The sequence below is a fragment of the Onychostruthus taczanowskii genome, unplaced genomic scaffold (assembly GCF_017590055.1).
Source record: "Onychostruthus taczanowskii isolate IOZ18803 unplaced genomic scaffold, ASM1759005v1 scaffold36, whole genome shotgun sequence".
Classification (NCBI taxonomy): domain Eukaryota; kingdom Metazoa; phylum Chordata; class Aves; order Passeriformes; family Passeridae; genus Onychostruthus; species Onychostruthus taczanowskii.
The window spans coordinates 2,854,336-2,871,780 of record NW_024501015.1 but is presented as its reverse complement, the minus strand read 5'-3'; positions in this window follow the sequence as shown (position 1 = coordinate 2,871,780).

The window sequence follows — 17,445 nt, the reverse complement described above, 5'->3', positions numbered from 1 at the left end:
ATTCTACCCCTGATTAACACTGAAGGAGCCTCTCTGTATAAGGCGAAGAAGCACTGAATTACTTACTAACACCTCCCAAAAGCAGTGAAAGATTTGACTATTGTCTTAAACAAAGAGGTTGTAGGAAAGGATTGGATGGATGAGAGAGTCTGAATTACTAAAGATGGGTCCATCAAGGTGTATTTAGAGTTGCTACAGCCAGCTGACTGTACTTAATTGTGGCATTCATGTGAGATTTTAGGCCGAAAAATAAATTTCAGAGAGGGTGTAGCACTACAATTTGGGCTGATAAATGGTGAGCTGCAACCCCTGCAGCAGGAGAGATGCAACATAATTTAGGGTTAGTGGACACTTGTTTGCAGATTCCCTTTCTGTAGTCCTAGATAGCCAGGGGACATAGGCTTCTAAATCCAAGTTGCTGCAGATCCTGCGAAATTTGTTGAGCTCACCTTGGAGCAGTGATTAAAAATGACACTAATTCACTGTCTTCTGAATACAGCTGAGTTTTAGGAACAGAATGTTTAGGGTTGGAAGGGACCTTAAAGATCATGTAGCTCCAGCCCCTGCAGGGACACTTGCCACTAGACCAGGTTGCTCAGTGCCCCATCCAACCTGGCCTTGAACACTTCCAGGGATGGAGCATCCACAGCTTCTCTGGGCAATCCTCATTACCCTCACAGTAAAGTGCCTCATTACTCTCACAGTAAAGAATTTTTTCCTAATACCTAATCTAAACCTAGATTTTTCAAGTTAAGGTGTCTCAAGAATGAAAGATGGAAAGAAGAACCCAAAGCCACAAAGGTAGCACTGAAGAAGAAAGGAGGAAGTTCTCCCTCCTTAAAATTTTAAAGTTATTTAAATAATCAGAAAAGATTTATTACCTCACATGTTGTTATAAAGTGAAATTTTCATAGATTAGACTGGTGATATATGTATGAAGAGCTAAATCGCTTCAAGTTTAGTCTTTCTTATCCCCAGTGTCCAAACTGCTGACAAGCTGGTCTGATACATAATAGTCATGGAGAAAAAAGACCTTTTATTATTTAAATATAATGTCAGTATTGAAAAACAGAGGGGATAAGATATATTTTCATCTTTATGTATAGTGTATTTTAAATCTCAATGTCTTCTTATATATTCTCCATAATCTAGAAAGATGGTACCATGGTCTCACTAACAGCAGCTGAGAGCCAGGACAGACCATGCATGTTCTTTCCTTGTCAGTTTAACAGAAACAGTTAAATAGAAGATCAAAGAACCTCAGATGAGTGAAAACAAACAAACAAACAAAAACAAACAAAAACAAACAAACAAACAAAAAAAAAACCTGTAAGCCAAATAATAAAAATCCATTACATAAAATATGTAAGCAACAAAAAAAGAGAGGAAAAAATGTTTGAATTAACCCAACAACAGTCAGTGCAGAAAGTCAATTAGGAAAGCTTAATTGTTTGGTTTATTGTGGCGTATTGTGCAAGTAATAATTCATACTAAAACCCTTTGATTCAAAAAATTAAATTTGCAACAATGGTATAAATGTTAAATAGCTTTAAGAGGAAAATAGTTTGCAGTAAAAGACATAAGGATTATTGTCTTAATTTATCTTAATTTACCAAACAATGCAAATTCACATAAAGAGACATACAGATACAAATGTTTGCAGTTGTTAGACTGTGAAATACTGGCTGTTAACTTATTGCTTACCTTGTTGAAGACTACCATAAATACAAAATACCATAGGTCACTCTGGGATTAATCTATTTTTTCTCTTCACTTAGAAAAAGGCTGCAGAGTACAAAATCTCTATAAAGACTTGAATTCATGAGGCAGAAGATTCATAAAAGGTATTACAGCAGTATCTCCTTGGACATCTCAGCTATCAACTCCACACACGTGTACAGGACAGGAAACTCAGCTTGTGCTTTCAAACAACTGAATTAAATGTGAGTTTGCCACAAAAGCAAAATTTCTCCAACTTTGTGTTCTTAAAATCATATATATTTTTCTCTCTGGAAACAAAGATTGTGCTTATCCCACCTTACACCAGAATACAGAATAAAAACTCATGCAGAATGAAGAAACTATACAATTGTAATAACCAGCTATTTATGATTATTGATATATTAGGACCATGACAGTAAATAATTAAAAAGATGCTCCTGCTTGAGAAAAAGATTATCAAACTAAAAGGCAAATTATTTCATCCTAGTCTATAACTTAATTCACAAAACTGGTAACAAATAGCTCCTTCTGCAGCAATATGACCCCATTACTTCTCAGAAGTCACCTAGCATATTCTTCAAAATTTTATATTTAACTTTTTAGCCTCTATGTCATATGGGGCAGCAGGCAATTTATTTCTCATACTCTCTTGATAGATTGCCAAATTAATCCATCACCTTAAACTAAAAAAAAAAAAAAAAAAAACCCACACGCAGAAATATAGGCAAGATTCAAACAATGAAAAACTTAATAAAACTTCTAAATCCACAATTTTTAAAATTAGTTCCATAATGGATTTGCATATATCAAACACTACTTTTATTTGTTTTTAGAAATAGTTTACACTGTTATTGTGGGTTAGCATGAAATAGACTCTTGGCCCCTTTTATTTACAGGAAACCAAAGCTAATTCTGAATGAACCTGCCTGTGTGGCTAAGACCAGAGTTGAGACCAAGCATCAAGGCTTTCTTGGATAGAATGCACATTAAGAGAACATCATTTGCAGATGTCCTTTATCCAGTTGGATTCCCTGGCTTTTCGCTATCTCTGCTCACACGAGGCACGGCCAAAACAAACAAGTTGTCCTTTGCTCAGCAAAGTGCGTTTGACGGTGCCGCGTGGATGGGAGGCCTCCAAAGCAGTGGTTCTCAGCATTCCAGCTGATTAGCTCTTCTAATTGGCTCTGTCTCCTCCCATCCCAGGATCTTCTCACAATAAATCTAGCTAGGAAAAGATGCATAAAATTCAGTATAAAGGAAGTACCAAGGAGATGATGTGAAAGTAACATTTCTTTTCAAGCTGCATTCCTAGCATAGAAGACTAGAGTTTATTTCCTCTTGGCAGATGTAGAATGTAAACAATCTTTCTCGGTCATCTTGCTGCTTGATCATCTGTTTTCAAGTGGTTTATACCCTGTCTCAACAAGAACAAGTATGAGGACAGAAAGCACAAGATGAAATAAACAAGTTGGGCTGTGCTGGTGCTCCTCAAAGTATTAAAGCCCCTCAAGGACAGCTCATATGCCCACTTAAGGCATCAGAACTGGGAGCAGAAGGATAAGTCCTGTCATGGATTTCTTACTTTAGCATCTACATATACACCATACACACTTGTAAAGATCATGCAGAAACTATTGGTCAAAAATTGTGTAACCACAGGATCCCAAGAGATTTTCAATGCTTCATATTTCTTCCTATGGCAGTTTGTAACTTGGCCTTTTTTACAGGCTTCTGTAGAGGTACAAATGGTCTCTCTATCTTTTTAGATTTAACATCTGTTGCAGTTATCCACAACCACTAAGGCCTGAAGTTCTCAACCAATGCAATTGCTTTTCCTCCTCTGTCTGTATAAAGGGCCAGAGCAAGTGATAGACTCTTTGAGAGACCTACTCAATACTTCAGATAAACTGCAGTCTCCTGCATTTGGTGTTAAATTATCTGAGATTATTGCAATATTGTCAAAGTATAGGTAATGTTTAATACAGCCCCAGAACCCAGCTGTCTACTAAGTTAAAGCTTCTTTAGATGACTGAGTTTTTTTGTTTTTTTTTCAAGAAGATATAAAAGCCTTCCACTTTAGAACAAGCTCAGTTAAAGCAAACTTTACTATTAAACAATTGTGAAAAGGCTGAGCCAGTTTATTTGATTCTCTAAAGCCCTTCATGCAAAATAAAAGCATGTTCTCAATAACACTTTGCAGCCTGGAAAGCTGAATTTCAAATAAAAGATGTACAGCAAGTATTTATAAATGAAATATCTTCAACTTATTCAATTCATTCCTTCAATTTATTTCCTGAGTTAAAGGGACACATTTTTTAACTTAAGAAAAGCCGAAGACATATTAGATGCAATGGTACACAAGCCATACAGGTGGTTCCTGTATGGAACTAGAGCAAACTTACCTCCACAGGAATCTCCACAGAGCAATCTTACCAGAAAAGAAATTTCCATGTTTCTTCCTTTTTAAAGCAATTTCCTTTAAACTCATTATATTTTCCAGTGCAATTCACCCTTTAATGTATCTGTCAATTACAGTAAACCTATTAAAACTACTGTTATTTGGAGAACAGGTTTTTTCACTGAACTGTATCTTTGTTACATACATTACTGACAGGCATAATGATTGCATGTGACTTCAACATAAAGACTTAAGAGTTTGCATTTTTGATTTCCTGTACCTCTCTTGTATTTTTCACTTGTTTATACACACAAATATTGAATGATTTGGCATGAAAAGCTAATCAATTTGAGTAATATCTAACTTCCAAAAAGATTGAACAGGCTCATGGATTTTTTAAGATTACTTCTATGTAGGGTATTTGATATATATTTGCAGTTCAGTTTAAATGAAAATGTGACAACTTTTCTATAAAATTCCTTCCCCACATCATTGATTTTTTTAGTTTTCCTGATTTTCAGCATGCAGAAAAGTGGCAATGATAAAGGAAGGGATGTTCAAAGTCTTTACAAAACAGAAACAGATATTTAGAAGTTTAAGTGTCAGACCAATGTCACAGAGCTGTTTACCATAGTTATGCATTCAGTTCATGCCGCTTGGTAACTGTCAAGTGAGTACTTCACACAAAACAAAAAGAAAAAAAGGAGAAAATAAAGGATAAATACTCTCTCTCCTTCAGTTTTCAAGCTTGGGAGTTGGCATGACAACTCTAAGCAAGTAGTCAAGTCAGGCACTGACTGAGAGTAAGAAGCTGAAAGAAAGCATCAAAACACATAAAAACCAGGAATACAGAGAACTGCTAGGAAAAAAAGTTATAAAGTGTGGACATCACTTTATAGCTACAGCTTTAGAGATGAGGGCACTATCACAGATATTGCAGCTGTGTCCCTTCATAGCAGTAGGCAGAGTATCATATAGATGAGGTGGTGACTAGCTGTTTCTCCAGCACATAAAAAGATTGTGCTACTCTAGGCAAAACTCCAGCTCTGCTGTGTGCCAACAGAAATAGCTGAGCAGGCAGCACAAGAGCAGCTTCACAGGGAAGGGCTAGTAGGGACACATAAAGAGCTTATTAATCTTCCTCTATTGTCAAAATAAGTTTAATTTCCAGAAAATACATATTTATGTCTAAATCAAAGGAAATAATTCAGAAAGGTGTAAAAAATTAAGAATACCTGAAATAAGTAAAAAAAAAAAAAAAAAAAAGGAGAAAAAAATTAAAAGAAGGAAAAAAAACTAAAAGAGAAAGTTTACTGAACAAGAGGAAATCTTCATAACTATGGTAGGATAGACTATTCTGCATATTCCTCTGAAAATGTTTTTAGATGTTGGTTGTTATCACAGTATTTTGACAGAACGAATTCTCTTGTATCTCCAACTGACATTTGAATTGGTATTAGAGCAACAACCCTACTTTACAACACTGTAGCCTTGGATTGGCCTCAGAAACCATTCTCGTCTTATATAGTGGCATCGTTGTCATGTGTGAGGACAGCTAAAGTTAGATAAGCCAACAGGAGAAATATTCAGTCCCATATTTTGCATATTTTCTTATCCAAGTACATTTTTTAATAACCCAATTAAATTGAAATAATGACCTAAAGTTGTTTGCACACAATTACAATCTTGTTTCTTGCCTTTCTTCCCCCCTAGAAACTTGGTCATTATTGCATGTTTGTCCATTGATCAAAGTCTCCATATTTTCATTCCACTTCTTACAATACATGCATTTAGATACATTAGCTGTAGAATAATGTCTGTTTTATTCTTTAGCCTAGCAACTATTTTTCTGATGCAAGAACCAGACCTTCTAAATAAGAGCAAGAGCAGAGACTCTCACTTTTACTAAGTCAGGGGACAAACTGACCTCACCACCACTGGCTTTGCCTACATGAGATGCTTAAGGGTGAAGGAGTCCAAGCATGGTGTTTATTCTGCTAGTGGACTTGACAACTCTGAAACAGAAAAAAAAAAGAAAGAATTTTCATTGAGATGAGGAAGTTTGAAAGATTTTCTCATATGACATAAAAGTTTACAGCCGTAATGGCCAAGTGACAAGTGATGGGAAATCTTACATTCTTTCTGTTTCAGATATTTATTTCCTAAGCTATAGATACAATTATCCTTTTGGTTTGGGTTTAGTAGTTTTAACTTTCAAATTTCTTATATAAATAAATTTCAAATATCTATGATAGTCACAATTTCTTATGACCTAATAGAAAACTGCACTGTTCATTATTAGCAGGAAAAGAGAATAATCATCTCCCAAAAGTGTAAAACTTACTGTACACACAAATTCTATTTCACATGATATTTCAAGTATGAAAATAACAAGTAACAGCCCATGGAGGAAGGTTTTATTTATTTCATAGAGTCATAAAATGGTTATGATTGGAAGGGACCTTAAGGATCATCAAGTTCCAGCCCCAATGTCATGACCAGGGACACTTTCCACTAGACCAGGTTGCTCAGAGCCCCATCCAACCTGGCCTTGAACATTTCCAGGGATGGGGAATCCACAGCCTCTCTGAGCCACTTCTTCCAGTGCCTCATCAGCCTCGTAGTAAAGAATTTTTTCATAATACCTGATCTAAGCCAAGATTTTTCAAGTAAAGGTGACTGAACAAGGCAAGGTGGAGAGGAGAACCCAAAACACAAAACTGTTCTTAACACAGGAACAGTGAAGAAGAAAGGAGGAAGTCCTCCCTCCATAAATTTTTAAAGTGATGCAAGAAATCAGAGAAGGTTTTAGTATTTTACAATGGTTTAAAGCTGCTTAGTCTTTTTTTAGCAACTTAAATAATGTGCTTAAATGATTCTATCACTATATACAGTGTATATATTTAATACATGATTTCACTGTAGTTTCTGCTAAATCCTAAACCTCCTGTATCATGGCTATAATACAGAATGAAGGCCCCAGGAATTCTAAATTAATTACTTCCTTCAGATACACTTTTATTCTACAAAATGAACAAAATGGAAGTTGTAACTGAAAAGTTGCAATTTTTCTGCACCTCTCTTACTATATTTCAACTCTTGAACATGGTAATGCTACCTATCACCACTGGGGAAAAAGTATGATTTTTTAAAAATATATTTCATTTTTATTGTAATTTGGCCTCATACATAACTCAATCTCTCCAGATAATAGAAGATTTTAAAACATTTACAGAAGGGATTGAGTGAAAATGTTGCATGCTGATGTACCAGCACTTTAACTCATGTAAGGAAAAGTCTGTAATGCTGTTGCAAATAATGCCAGCTGAAGATCTGGCACAAAATGTGGTGTATATTCAGCCTAAGAGAGAAGTCACTGAGGCAGAAAAATCATTAAAAATCTTTCTGTGCTTACTGCAATTTCCTCCAAGAAAAGTACATGTATGTTATAGTAAAGGCTCAAGTCTATTGTTTCATTTGAGATTCTAGCTAAATAAGTATTATTTTAAAGACCAGTCTCCATCCATTTAGGCTGGACAGCACTGGGCTGTGTTACACAAGTTCCCTGGTGGCACTGCTGTTTACTTTCTTGTCTCACATGGCCTGTACAACCAACAATAGGTCAGCTATAAATAAGCCACTACAATATAAAAATATTTGTGAAATACCAAGGAAAATCAAATAATCAATTTACAGTAAGAAACAACAGAGCAGAGTGATGGAATTCGTCAACTAGTAACCTGAAAACACCATAAAAATATAAATCTATAATATTCTCCCCTTGAGTCGTAGCTCTCCTTTCTGCCTCTATTCACTTCCTCTGCCTCTGAAGCCAATTTCTGAACCTGCATTGATTGAGAATGAGATATCTGTTACATAATACACTTGCAGTGATCCTATAGATTACAGTTAACAAGCAGTCCCTCACAAATGTGGTTTCTATTAAGTTTTATTGCTTTCAGGATGTTAATTTTGGTACAGGGTTATTTTCCTAATTTTGTGCAAAATCCCTATCCATGATGTAAAACAAACAGCAGTGGGAAGGTGGAAAAAAAATACAAGTGAGCTAAAATAACACTGCTAGAACAATGCTGGTGTAGCTATCTAAATATTCAACATTAATCTGAAATAGGGATTTTTTTTGACAATTTTACAATGATTAATTGAACAAGACCAGGCAGAAGCCCTATCAAGACTCTTCAACATTATTCATATTGTACAAGGCTACAGAGATAAAAACTATATTATATATGACTATAGAAATTAATACTCTAATTCCACTGTGCATGAGAAATATGTAAGAGCTCTTCATCAAAGAAAACACTTACTTTATAATATAACCTAATTCCACTGTCCAAGTAACTTCAGACTTCTCAGAAGACTGTGAATTTCAAACTGGATCATCAGTTATCATGTGAAACCTGGAAAAAAAACCACTAGTGTTCTTCACAATTTGATATGGAACACAAAAAGGGTTACTTATTTATTCAGATCTTTTATTTTATCATGTGTGAAGAGAATTATAGTACTCCAGAAACTACAGAGCACTTCAAATGTTAAGAACTTCAGTCAACAATAAAAAAAATCACATTAAAATATTCTATAATTCTAAAATTTAAACATCTTAAGAAATTTCAGAATTTAGAAACCAAGCATTTAAAACTTGTCAGAATTTATGTACATATATATTTCCATATGTTCTGATATTAAGTATTGCATAGTTCTTTGTGAAGGAAGCAGGGATCTTGGCTTAGTGGCATGGAAATTCTAAGCCTTTAAAAGGTTTCTATGAGCAGGATATGAAAGTCAAATTGTACAGGAGACACAGACTGGAAGGGTTAAGGAGAAAAAGCATTTTTGGAGTCCAAATACTTACATGCTTCCATGGAGTAGCTGTTTCTATCTTTGTCTCTATCACAGATCAACCCACAACCCCCACAACTTTAGAGTCCTTTATTTGATGGTTGCACAATTTGAAACATCTGGAAAGCCTGATTTTCAAAAGGAGTGACCTCTAAATTAAAGGTGGAAGTTCAGATAGCAGAAGCCAAATGCTAAATATTTAAATACTACATAACTGATGACTATAAACCAGGTGATGAGACTCTCGATTTAGACATTCAAAAATTATTGAGTTCTCAGTTAACCACCCAAAAATTAAAAGTAATTCTTGTCTTGTCAGCATGTTTTTAAGATAAGACCTCTTACTTACAGCAGTGAAAACTACAGACATGCCCATTAAATCAGCCTATATATCCTCTCCTATTACCTACACTGCTGTAACACTCATTTTTATTTCTCTCCCTGCCTACATTCTGTCTTCACCACATTCTTTTTGGGGATTATGAATTACTTTTTTTCCTTAGATTATTTAATTGTTCAATTAATTGTGATCTCTGACCCTACTCTCCAATATCTGCAGCTCCTTCTCTGTGCAGAATTGCCAGTAAATTAAATAAGCATTTTCTTTTCCATCATCCAATTCTTAATGACAAGATAATGCACAGCAGAGGATAAATCTATGAAGAACCAAAACTGATAAACCTGACAAGTTATAAAGCAACTTCCAACACAGATCAGTTTTGTCTTCCAGCCACATTTATTCCCACTTTAGAATATTATCACCTAGCCTATGTGTTCCCAGACCCTGAGAATATCAGAGTACCTTCTTATTTATGTTCTTACAGCTCTTTCATCACCAGCTCTATACATTAAACTACATGTCATAGCAAGCCTTTCTTTTGTCCACAATTCCAGACAATATCATATACTCTGTATTTGGTGCTAACTAGAACATATTCAGCTAAAGTAACATGTAACTCAACAGTATGGAGTATTGTGGAATACTACAAATAAATCATCCATTTTAAACAAGACAGCATGAACAACAGCTTTGATCCAGTATCACATTTCACCATGTGGTATTAAGTACTATGTAATCAAAATGCCAATATTTATAAAAATAAAAGAACATAAGACCTACAATGCTTTTGCTTCCACTTCAATTTTATAGGTCCCCTCATTTTAATTAGAAATGTTTTGAAAAACTCTACAAACACTTTATCGAGGTTCTTACACAAATTAAGTGGCTGCACAGAACAACTCTCAATGCAGGATTCAAAAATATGTGTGAGTCTGCTTCAAAGGCTCATTGTCTATAGTGTTAAGACAAAATGTTTAGGTTTCCCCCACTAAACACACATATGTCCACAGGTCAATTTATATATAAATGCTCAGTGCTTAAGATGGAAGGCTTATATAGCACTGCCTTATTGCCCATATTCATTAAAAACTATGATTCTTGGTACCACATACCACCAAATATAGTAAAAATGTGGTATTAAGAAAAAGTAAAAAAAAATCTTAGCCATTTTTCAATTAAATCTAGAGTTTTCACTGTTTATATATAACAAAAATGTACAAGTTAGTGAAGGGGGTTGAATGAAAATGCCTTAAGTGATTTCAAAGTGAGCATAATTTTAAGCATATGAAAATCTCTTCAGGCATTAAACAGATTTCATCTGGAGTTGGTGTAGATTTCTATCACTCATATCCAATAAAAAGTAATTAAAAAAGAGATGAGACAGATTGGCATCTGGGAATCAAGGGAATCAAGAGCCTATCATCGCTCTATGGCAGCTTTAACCAGGTTGGACTGTTTATCACAGTAAAACAGCCTGAAGAGACAGGACTGGGCTTTCCATAAATATCAGAACAATAAATGCCAAAGATAAGTAAAGTTGGTTTTTTTTCAAATTAAAGGGTAATTTAGACCCTCAGGAAGAAATGCATACTAAATAGGAAGAAGTTATATCAGAAATTGGAAAGTTGCCTACTAGAACCAGAATATGCTCATGCTTCCAGTATAAGCAAAAGGATCAAAAAATGTTGAAAAAAATTCTCAAAAGGATGTGAAGGAACTAATATGACACACTTTGACAGCACATGACTAAAACTGATGACCCAGTCAGTCTTTCTAACCAAAACTTTGTCATGCTTAAATGATTTCTTAAAAACCATCTTGGACTTGAGGTCAGATATTTATTTATGAAAACATACAAGCATGTGGGTCTAATAATGTCTAAGGTAGGCTGAGTCACTCCAGTTCAGGGTCTAGTACAGAGTTTTCAATTATTTAAAACTATTTAAGTGGGGAGCACATACTGATAGCAATTTTTTTTTTTATACAGATAACTGACAAGCTAAGTAGGTGCTCTGTTGCACCTGCTTCCACAAAGAAGCAAGAACCAATTGGATTGTGAAAGCTGAGGGAAACCTTAGCTGCAATGACTAGAGTTTAAAATCCTGAGTCAAGTGAGTAAGATAAATTTTAAAAATTACTATCCTGCTGTTAAAGAAGGCAGATCTTGCCTTGTTCAGGGACCTGTATGGCAGAACCTGTGGAATACTGCCATCAAGGACAACAGGGCTGATTTTCAAGGGCAACATAATCAAAGCACAAGAATGGTCCTTCCTGACCCTCAGGAATACAAGCAAGTATGGCAGAAGACCACAGGAGATGGAGAATGCAACAGACTACTTGAATTAAGAGAGACACTGTCTGAGCAGGGAGGCATGAAAGCTGAAGCTCAGCAAAAGCCAAAACTACCTAGAGATATGAACAAAAAGTAAGGAAAGCTTCAGTACCAGCAGCAAAAAAAAAAAAAAAAAAAAAAAAAAAAAAAAAAAAAAAATTACTAAAGAAGAGGTGAGACCACCTCTTAACAGGGCAGTGGATCTAGTGATAAATGAAATGGAAAAGTCTGTGGTAGGAGACATTAAATGCCTATGTGCTTCTGATTTTATTGGCAAAGTTTTTTCTTAGGTGTCCCTGCTCCTTCCTGTCAGTAGCAGAGTCTGCAGGAGTAAAGCACTGCCCACAACAATGATCAAATCAGAAACCACTGAAGCTAATTGTGCATATACAAGTCCATGGGCCTAGACAGGCACATCAACTGTCTTGGTTGGCTGATTGCATTGTAAGGCTGCTCTCCACTGTCTTCAAAAGATTATGGGAATTGTGGGAGGTCCCAATGACTGGGAAAAGGCCATCTTCAAGGAAAGCAATGAGGAAACAGGCCACTACTTGCCACCAGCCTTGTCTCTGGTCCTAGGAGGGCTCTGGAGTAAGCCTTTTGGGATGTCATTTCTGAGCACATAAAGGACCAAAAGATGACTAAAAACACCCAGTATGGATTCACTGAGGATAAACTGGGTCTAACCAACCTAAATGCCTTTGGTGATAATGTCACTAAGGGTGAGTGTGCAAAAGATGAGTAATATATGATGTTTACTTTGATTTTAGCAAAGCCATCAATAGTGTCCTGCAATATCACTATAGCAACATTGGTGAGACACAGGCTAAATAAGTGGATAAAGTAGATGGAAAATCAGTTGGATTCTCATACAAAATGTGTTCTGATCGGTAATACTAAGTCTAACTGGCAGCCAGTTACTATTGTCATGCCTCAGATATCAAAAGTGGGTCTTTATCCACTCTTTAATATAATTTAATTCTCTTTCACATCCTTATGAACAAGCAACAGAATGGGACAGAGTGCACATCCTGCAGCATCATGGATGATGATACATGACAGAGTACCCAATAGGCTGGATGGCAAGGGTGATCTTGAGAGGGACCTCAAGTGGCTGGAGGAAAGAGACGACTGAATGCTCTTGAAACTGAACAAAGGCAAATGCAAACTCATTGAACAGTGTGTTTGACTTCTGAATATCTCCAAGGATGAAGACTCCACAGCTCCCTGGGGAAGCCTGTGCCAGTGCTCCATCACTCTCACAGTGCAGAAGAGGTTCTTGATGTTCATACAGAGCCTCCAGACCTCTTTAAGCCCACTGTCTCTGGTCCTATCACTGGGCATGACCAAAAAGCAGGTGACTCCATCCTTTCTGCACCCACCTTCAAGTATTACCATACCTTGATGAGATCCTCCAGAACCCTCTCTTCTCCAGGCTAAACTCCCAGCATTCTCAGCCTGTCCTCGTACAATGGATGTTCCAGTCCTTCCAGTCCCTTAGCCTTGGGATTTTTGGTTGTCCCAATACAAGAACAACAGCATTGATCTACAGAAGAAAGTACAATGGAGACCCACAAATAGTCAAGAGTCTGAAGCACCCCAGACTATGAGTGACTTCAAGAAAAGGATTTGTTTAGCTGTAAGAGAGACCTGCTACCTTCAGCTAGCCAATGGGAGACACCATGATTATCCACCCTTGGAGAACTGTCAGAGCTCTGAGCAACCAGATCTAGTTGGAAGACTGGATTAAGTGGCACTGAGCAATCCCTTCTAACCTGATGCAGGAAAACTGCATCAAACAGTGAGTGTTTTCTCTTTTTCTGCATATCTATCAGAACACGTTTTACCAATTAGTAATAGATGTACTGGTGTAAGTGGCATTTTATTTAGGTTTTTTCTGCTACAGACTCTCCAAATTATGGGATGATAGGAACAGAATAGAGCATCTATCACACTAAAAACATGTCAAGGATGTTAACCACTATGAAACAGATTGCCATATGCACACATACCCTTTTATGGAGAAAGAGAAGAAGAAAATGTTTGCAAGAACTCTTGCCTGATTTGCGACCCCATTATGGAAAAACTGGTCTAACAATACTGCAAAGATTGGATATAAAAACAGATAGATAACCACGTGAAAGAATTGCAGACACTGCAACAGCTAATTGGCCCCTCATAAGCTACATATGCATTTGTTTTACATAAATTACACCACTCTTATCGTGACACAAATAGGGTTGTTTCCTTTCTTACCATCACAGATGCTGAACCATAGAAAAAGCATGTACTTCCATTAAGGAGTTTCTCCCTCAGGAAAGAAGAGTTGGATAAAGCCAAATATGCCAGCTAAATAGACTTCTGCAAGTATGATTCAGTGAATCTCACCTGTGTAAGTAATACATACTGGCAGACATCACTGCACAGAAGTACACAGACACCTAGCTCTCCATTTATTGTTATGAAACACTGGTATTACAGCAACATCATCCACTGCTTGATTTGCATTTAAGGGTATAGATTGAGCTAGCCAATTTTCACTTGCAGAGAGAACATGTGAATACAGTGTACCTGAGGATATAGCTACAACTGGATCCACACAGTTCAAGCAGGGAAACTCCAAAAAACAGATTTGAAATTACCTGGCAGGTAAACTGATATGCACAAAGGAAGCAATTGCTGTATTCAACACAAAGTCCTGGAACCGCCTGCCCAGAGGAAGTCAAAGAGGCAAATCCTACACTGTATGAAATCCACTGGGGTTTGATTGCTTAACAAAGCAGGCACACAATTGTACATGCATGTCTAGACTGGTATTATATGTCAAAAAACCACAAATACTTTACTCAGATGTTTATTCTGAAAAGATTGAAGATATTTGCAGCAGAGGTTCGCAGGCCACAGACTTCTGTGGATGATAGGAGCATGATAGGATATGGACGATAGCATACTTTTATCTATAAAACATCTGGTAGATTTCATCCTGTGGAGATGAACTGGCCTGCAATATTAACTGCTGGCCTGAAAGTCATGCTTTATTCCTGAAGAATTGGATGCAGCTAGTGACATTTCATCACACACAAACTATAGTATCAGGAAAAGGTTTATTTAAAATTTTAATTATTTACAGTAAGCGCAACCAACCTAAATTACACAATATAGGTGAACTGTATGTGCAGTTCTGAAGGAAAAAAATAGCACTTTTGGCACTAGAATTCTGCTATTTTTCATACACTATAGTATTTACATCACACATAAATATATATATTCTACTGACATAATGCAATATCAAAAAACTGGTAACCACTTAAAAGGTGCTTTAATTCATGGGCTGTAGGAGCCACCAAAAAAGAAAAAAAAAAATGGCGTATGAGCCAGTTTTGTTAATACTTCACAATGTTCCTCAAGATTTTTATCTCTTTGAAAAGCAAAAATAACTGTAAAAGTATAGATTCATACAGTGACATTTCATCAGCTAGAGAACAGGAATAGTGTGGTATCTTCATTTTTCTTTGTTCTTACTTCAGGGGAACTTGGCATGACCCATGGAGTAACGTAAACAACAACACCCTATGACAGTGTAAGTCAAATAACTTCAAATTAAGTTCTTATATTGTGACCAACTAAACATGCTGATATATCAACTTACAAAAACTTTTATTCATTTAAAGAGAAATTCTGACACTGAGGTTGAATAAAGCTTCTATGAAGCCAGTTAGTTTGGTAAGAAAGTTCAAAGCTGGCAATTTTAGAAACATTTTTTACAAGTCCAGATGAAAACATGTGTGATGCACAGTGGGCAGAAAAATTGTATAGACCAGACAAAATATTCCTCTTTTGAGATTTAGCTACAGATAATTAGTTACCATTCCTGGCAGCTACATAAATCTATCAGATACCAGGCCTTAAACTTACCAGTTCAGCACCAGTTCTCTTATTCTGGAGTCAAGAAATATTAATTTTATTTAATGGAAGTTTCTCATGTGGGCACTGCCATAGTCAGTGTATGCTGGGATAGGCTACATTGAGCACACTGCCTATTTCGCTCCATTTTGCATTCTGCTTACAAATGTGTCTACTTTTAATCACCAGTCCTCTCACCAGTGCCTAAAAATATCACTTGAAAAAAAACAAAACCAAACAAACCAAAAAAAGAAAATCAGAGGTTTTAAGTATAACAAACATATGGGTACCATTTAGCTAGGAAACAATACCTTATTTAAGGTCAGTTTTCTCAAAATTATCATAGGAAAACTATGTCTCAGTGGAAAGATGGTATTTCTCATCTCACTATTTTTTCTTGGCCCTTCAAAGTCCTCAGAATTCAAATCTTAACCATGAAGGTATGTTTTAAGGTAAGCTTTAAAGCTTTTAAGAATAGGTTACTTCTAATTCTCCATCTACCCATTTTTTTTATAGTTGGATTTATGCTTTTGAAGACTGGGGTAAATTAGATTACTACTAAAAGATTACTACTTCTCAATCATGCATTAAAATTTTATTGTCTGCTTGAATAAGGAAACAAGAACTACAGCAACGGGAAAGTTCCTCTTCCGAAATAAGAAAAAAAACATGGTATCTTTAATCTCAACAATTGTGTTTCTAATGTATTTTGAATATTAAACTTCCAACTTGAATTAATTTTAAAATCCAGGCAAAAAATCCATAGCAATTGTTTATTTTGTTTCTGGTATAAAATATTTTCAGTGTGAGAACAAGTGTGTGATGAATTGTCTTCCTAAGAATCACTAGTTCATTTTTAATTCCTGCCACTTATAATTCCCCAAACACAGTGAAAATAATCATAATGTCTAAGTTTCAGCAGGCATAAATCAAAAGCAATACATAAGACAAAATCTCACTTAAACGTTTAAATGTGCAATGACATATGACTAGAGAAAGATCTATGGTGCTTCTACAGGAAGGGCAGTTAATAAATTGCCCTTATAAGCTTAACCATGTTTTAAAAGAATAACCCAAAGGAACGGAAAATAAGCATACCATTATACAGAATGGTTTAATGGTTTTCAAAAATTCCACTATTTAAAGTATACCCAAGTTAAGCAACTGTGTCATTAGTCAGTCTTTGCTCAGAATTAAAGAAAACTTTCAGAGGCAGGATGCCTTTCCCTGAACTATGGGGGCTTCGGAAACGAGGAAAGAAATATGGATTCTTTGCAGGAGAAAAGGGTGTATCTACTTTATCTACTTTTTTTCCCTGAATATTAGACATGATGTGATTTATTGAAAAGAAAAAGCTAAAAAGTGAAAAAATAGTCAATAAGAAAGAAACTGAGATAAAATGCCTGAATTCTTAACCCATGGCCATTCAAATAATGAATAAATTATTATTAATGGACAAGTTTCTGAGTAACCTGGAAAATGAATTAAAAAGGCTAGCAAAAAGTTCTTTTTGTGAAACTTATTGAGACTGATTTCTGGAAAAAAAACATCTTACTAATCAAGCACGTTCAAAACACAGCAGTTACAAATAATTTAAACAGAAACTTTTTAACTCATTCAAGAAGTAAACAAGCCTCTTGAGTCCACATTCAGAAAACATCAACAATTTAGGACACAAATTTAAAACAAGGTAAGCTAAGAACAGGCCTGTTTGATGGCAAGGTTTCTTCAGAAGCAAATCAGATCAAAGTAACGTGAAACCAGACAACAGGGCCTCACCACAAAGTACCACTCATGCTACCTGCTCATATTGACATGACCACTATAACAGAGCTCCCACAAAAGCTATCTAAAGCCTTTCGCTAAAAGAAGCGGGGTTTTTGCACA